Raw genomic sequence first — 6,956 nt, 5'->3', positions numbered from 1 at the left:
CCCTAAGTAAGATTCCGAAGGCAATTACAATAAGAGATAGGTTATGCTCCATAATGAATAATTATAGGTTTTGGAAATGTTAAAAGTTGCAGGTTTGCATTCTGGCCAGTTGGTCGTAAAATGAAATACGGACCGTAAAGTGGTATACGGTCCGTAAACTGCCATGTCGTATTTTGGCTTCCAAAACTTTAACTTTCTGCCAAATAATCAAATGGTTAAATACGACCTAAAATACGGACCGTAAAGTGGTTTACGGCCCGTAAACCGTGATTGTAAATCACCATGTTTCAGCCTGAGTTTCTGGTTCTGATATGATTAAACACGACCACGAAGGACGGTCCGTAAAATGAAATACGGACCGTAAACCAAGTTTACGACCACTGTGTTGTTCACTTAAGATTGAATTTTGGGTTATTAAATAAGGGACCAAGTTTATGATTTCATTTCCACATTTCATCCCTTGTCTCTAAAACATCTCTCTACATTTATTCCACAAGATTTCAAGGATTATTAGTCATCAACAACACAAATCAAGTGAATCAAGTGTAAGGAAACCCATTAAGATTATTCAAGTCAAAAAAATCTTATTGAAGGAGAACTAGGGTTTTTGCTCAAGTGGGGTATTTCGACCAAGGCGTGTTCCTACAATATTTAAGGTAAGATTTATGGTATTTATATGTTGTTTAAGGTATTTGAGAGTTAAAATGCTTGTACATTAGTTGAGTATTGGAAAATGGGTCATGAATGATGAATGGTGACATTTTGAGAAATAGTTTGAATTGAGTTATGAGACTTGATGTATTGTGATGTAAATGTGTTATAAATGATGTTGAGAACATGAGATGAGCAATGTACGTGAATGGACATAGTTGTGTGTTATCACCATGGATATGAGTAATTGAAAGTAAGCCTAGAAAAGTGGATAATGTGGATGAATAATGATTGTTGTTATGGTATTGTGAATGCACTATTGACGTTTGGGAGTTGATATACGCTATGGAGGAATGTCGTATAAATAAAGGAGATGCTGTCCGATTTTCTCTAGCTTTAGCCATGTGTGCTAGTCGTAGATTCTAACGATAGTATAACTTTAATGAAGGTATAAACGCGCAACCGTTGAAAGAGAACGCGCAAGTGGTAAATAGTCGAACGGAAAAGGTATGTAAGACTAACCCTTCTTTCATAAGGCATGGTTCTTTGGCCAATCATCTAAATCTTCTACGAGCTTATGATGTTCTCCAAATGCTTCTATCTTCAAAGCTACTAAGCTTATGATTCTCGATATGCTACGATTGTACTAAATTCCTCGTATGACGAGTAGGCCCATTAAGGCAAATGTGACGAATGACGATAATAGTGATAATGATATCAATAACAATAATGATGACGATGATGATAATGATGTTAATAGAGATTATGCTTATGAGCTAGTATATGTATGTACCTATGTATGACTATTATGGAACCCCGAGCTTATGAGGCCGGGTATGATATGTAAATAAGTATGTATACGATTACGAAACGCGCGCACACCTCTGCAGATGGTACGGATAACCCTGACGCCTTGGTAGGGCCAGGTAGATGTAACCCTGAAGCCTTGGTAGGGCCAGGTATGAGTAACCTTGAGCCTTGGTTGGCCAAGTATGTATGAAACACCGATCCTACATGGTCGGGTATGCTATGTAAATGCTATATATACGATATGATTATGTATATGACGTGAATATGAATATGATACGACTATGTATATGAATGTGAATAAAGGCATGTATACGAATCCGAGCACAAATATGGTACGGGTACTATTATGGAATACGGATAATGATGTATGTACACAAATACGTATTAGCAATGGAAAGTTCCTATGAAAGACAAGTAAATGCATATGACGATGATATTGCCATCTCCCATCCTATGCTATTTCTTATGTTTCTATTTATGCTTCTATATTGATATTGATCATGCTTTACATACTCAGTACATTCTTCGTACTGACGTCCTTTTGTTTATGGATGCTGCGTCATGCCCGCAGGTGCACAGGGAGACAGACTTGATCCATAGCTGCTTACTCAGAGATTACATAGCAGAGCTCCATTTCATTCGGAGCCATAGCTTTTGGGTACTTATTCTTTTGTTTATATAATTATTGGCATAGCGGGGTCCTGTCTTGCTCATGTGATATGTTATACTCTTCTTAGAGGATCGTAGTCACGTGTATATGGTTAGATATGCCTAGCCTTGTCGGCCTATTTTTTGTGTATCATTTTGATAGCCTCGTCGGCTCATGTACGTTGATGTGGCATAGATGCAATTATGATATAAAGGCATTGTCGTCCAATGGGACTAGTATGATGAATGAATAGATGTATATGTTTAATTGTATGGCTCACCTAGATGTAATCATAAGTGTAAGTTAAGGGGTGCCCGGGTGGGCTAGCACCAGGTGCTCGTCGCGGCCCTTTCGACGGGTCATGACAAAAATGTAGAACCCGGATCTATCAATGCATACACATCACGAGAAAATATAGACAATATACCTGTAACCACATTCGGAGAGGACTCGAGATCCTATCGCCCAGCTAAAGCATACACACGGGGCTGAGTGGCACTTGAAGTGGATGCTGCCCCTCTGCCTCTACCTCGACCTGCTGACATCTAAGAAGTCTGCGCTACCGGGCGTACTGATGAAGAACCAGCTACTGAGCCTGTGGGCTGAACCCCACCCCTACCATACCACGAGGGACAATCTCGCATCAAATGCGCAGTCTGTCCACAAACATAAAAAGCATCTGTGTCCTGGCGACATGGCCCTGAGTGTAACTTCCGGCACCGGCTACATCGTGGGACTGGTGGTATCTTCTGACTGTAATCATCCCCAAACTTAGAACCCGAATCGTGGAGGCGCACTAGTCGCTGACTGGCCTGAATATCGGGAATAAGTCTGCCTCGATCCCCCTCTATAATAATTGTTTGTGCCCAAAGATCTAGCTCTTTTGCTTTGTCTTCTATCACTGTCGCGATTACCCCTTTGTGGTTGTTGTCGTCCCTCTAAGTTCTGGGCATGGGCTTGTATTTGGGAAATATCCATCCCATCTTGTAGCAAAGCTGTCAAGCAGTCTTTTAATATATGTGGCACTAAGCCACTCACGAATCTATGTACCCGATCTCCCATGTCGGCCACCATAGCCGGGGCATATCTAGCCAAAGAATTAAATTGCATGCTATACTCCCGGGCACTCATACTACCTTGCCTCAAATTTAGAAATATATCCGCCCTAGCTCGGCGGACCTCGAGTGACAAATAATGGCGGATGAAGGCGTCGATGAATTCTTGCCAAACCGGAGGAGGCGCATTCTCTTGTCTTGATAATACCCAGTTATTATACCATAAGACTGCCATATCTCGGAGCCTATAAGATGCCAACTCCACGAATTCAATTTCGGAGGCGTGGACAATCCTCAACGTTCTCAACATCTCTTCAATGAAACCTTGCGGGTCTTCATCCGACTTTGACCCGAAAAACTCCGGAGGATTTAAAGTCATAAAATCACGGGCTCTTGTACTGGCTGATCGATCACTTGGGCCCGTATTCTGCCGCTGTGCCTGAACGGCAACCAACTGTGTCAATAAATGTATGGCCTCGGTCATTTGTTGACCCGAACCAACTGGTGGAGGGATTGGAGCTGGAGCTCCTCTTTGCTCTTCCACATTAGGCAGGGTGAAGGAAGTATTAGATAAGGCCTCGTTATGTTATTCTCCTCCTTCTATATCTGTTGGCGGCTCTCTTAGTACTCGCCTGTTCGTCGTAGTCTTGCCCTTCTGGGCAGCTGTAGCTTTTCCCTTTGGGGGCATTCTGAAATCACAACACACTATTAGGGAGGATAAAATCTTATACACAGCTCTATCGCACGATTTCATAAGGAGCAAGATGGTCATTTTTCCTAAATGCCCTGTAGCCTCTTGTTTATTAGCGTGGCGCACAACACACCATAAACAAGACTCTACTAGACACGGCTCGTAGACACTTCCTAGGACTGAACTGCTCTGATACCACTTTTGTCACGACCCGACCAGGGGCCGCGAGGGGTACCCGGGGCTAACCACCGAGCACCCCTCAATCTACTGCTTATCGCTCCCATTTAAAGCTCTCTTATCAACATCAGACTCAGATTATGAGAAAAACGTCTTTCATTCAGAAACATAAATACTTTTATATGCACAAGCCTTTTGGTCATTGAAATAATATATATATATATACATACATATACATGCACGTGGTAGCAACCTCGTGAGACCATACTACCCACACTGCGTATCTACGAGCCTCTACTAGATTACTAGACATATGGACGGGACAGGACCCCGTCGTGCCCAAAACATACATGTACATAAAAGGAAAATCATAAGCACCTCCGGAACAATGGAGAGCTCTCAAAAGCTAACAGCTCCTATGGGTCTGGAGCAAGATCACCTCCCTGTCTACCTGTGGGCATGAACACAGCATCCAAAGGAAAAGAACGTCAGTACGAACATTGTACAGAGTATGGGAGACATAAACAATAATATCACATCAATGAAATAAAGGAAGCATCAATGAGGAACATCTGTATCTGACTGTCACATAGAAAATGAGTGATGCATGCTAGCTTACTCACAGTCATCATCATATCATATGTGCAGAAATATATAAACTGCCCGTCCATATCGGATCAGTGTAATAATCATTAGCCTGCGTCCAGGCCTCCCGCATCCGGGGTATCATCTCCTGCCGCCCACTAGTGGTGTCTGCCCATGCCATTTGGCCATGGTGTATAGTTTCCCGCCTTAGCGGTGACTGCCCGGCCAAGCAGGCGCGGTGTGATATCATCAGCATAATATACACATCATAATGCATACATAAAGGCTCAAGGTTAACTATGCTTTGTCGGGGTGACGTAAGGTCCTGATCCCCGATTCCATTATGGAGCAATCATTAACATCATGCCTCACCTTGAAGGAAATCGCATATGAGGTGATTGTAAGCAATAATGACATCATATCATGAATATTTAGAACTCGTATACTCTAACTCATTACCTTGTATAGCAAATTAGGGGTATCAGCTCGTATTTCTCTTTCGGAACTTAAGAGATTCATGGAGAAGAAAGAAAGTCATATTATAGGATTCATTCCATGGAACGAAAGGACTAGCCTCACGTAGCTTTGTCGTTTAACTATCTTATCGCTTGATCGTCCTCCTTCGATGCTCGCGTTTCAACCTTCGAGAGGAATCGCATTAACATTAGTTACTCGGCAATAAGAACATTTCACTATTTCTAGGGAAAAGTGGGCAGCACTTCCTTTGTTCATACTACTTTTCCCACATTCTATATCAACTCCCCATGTTAATAACAACATCCATAATATAGCAACAATCATCATTTATCTACAATTACCACAATTCACCATTTCCCTTAGATTTCTACAAAATTATGATTATAACTCATTATCGAGTTTTCTCATATATAATACTTATTTCATGGTCTAAAGGTTACTTATAACATATCCACAATCACAGCATACCAACATTTATAATTCACACCAATCACTATTCACACCTTCATGACCCAATTTCTATGTCTTTCCACAATTCAAGTGTTTCAACTTTCAACCACTCAAACCATATAAAAGGATCATAAAACTCACCTTAGATGATGGATGAACAACCTTTGAGTGGAACTTCTCTTCTTGCACCAAAACCCTAACTCACTCTTCTTGAGTTTTCTTGGCTTAGATTAACTTTTAATGGGTTTCATAAACTTGATTTCATGGATTTGGTGTAGTTGACCATGGTTTTCCTTTGATTTCTTATGGATGGATGGTGGAGAAGGTTCTAGAGAGTTCTTGGAGAGAAGAGAGTGGAAGATGAAATGAAATAAGAAATGGAGGAGGGGTCTTATATTAATTTATGAAATCAGTCCCGTCCGAGATGTACGGTCCGATCGACGGAGCGTCGATCCAGGCGTCGAAGTCGTCAAATTTCCAGTGAGCAATCTGTCATTTCTTCTCATTCGACGGTGAGAAGGATGGCCCGTCGAACTGATCGACGGAGCGTCAACCTGTTCATCGAGCGGTCTTCGCTCCAGCTCAGTTTTACGGCACCATCGACGGGGCGTCGACTTGTTCGACGGTACAAAGGACGATCGTCGAACCCCCATTTCGCAGGACTGCGGTGAAGTTTCATTTAACGGACTTTTCTCCCTTGCCTTTAACTTCTCTGAAAATTTACGTTAGTCCCTTCATCGCTTAGCAACCCAAACTTCCAAGGTGTAACAATCTCCCCCTTGGGATCATTCATCCTCAAATGATAGTCATGACTAGAAATACGCTTAACTAAGAATTTTACAAAACATTTGGTAGAGTTTCCTCTATAAATAGGACTGTCCCAAAACTTTTCAAACACCTGTAGCTAACCAGAGCATCAACACAAGCCTCGCGGGACATCATAATATGTAGAACATGGCATAACAGCGTAATTACAATATAAACGTGACTGACATGAATACATGAATACTTGACTGACATGGGTACATGAATACCAAACTGGCATGAACACATGGATACTGAATTGACATGGATTATCTATTTTTTTTGGAAAACAAGCATGAATATTTGGATTTCATATCCTCTTCAGCTTTCCATGTAGCCTCTTCGACCTTTTGATTCCTCCATAGCACTTTTACTAAAGTAACTTCCTTAGTTCTCAAGTTACGAATTTGAAGGATCGAGAATAGCCACTGGAATCTCTTCGTAAGATAGTCTATATTTAACCGCTATGTTTTCTACAGGGATAGCACTAGACTGATCCCCCATGAACTTCTTTAACATGGACACATAAACCACTAGTTGTACAGCAACCAACTCCTGTGGTAATTCTTGCTCATAAGATACTTGGCCAATCCTTTGCAAGATCTTG

The sequence above is a fragment of the Lycium barbarum genome, chromosome 5, assembly GCF_019175385.1.
Source record: "Lycium barbarum isolate Lr01 chromosome 5, ASM1917538v2, whole genome shotgun sequence".
Classification (NCBI taxonomy): Eukaryota; Viridiplantae; Streptophyta; class Magnoliopsida; order Solanales; family Solanaceae; genus Lycium; species Lycium barbarum.
This window is presented reverse-complemented; position numbering follows the sequence as displayed.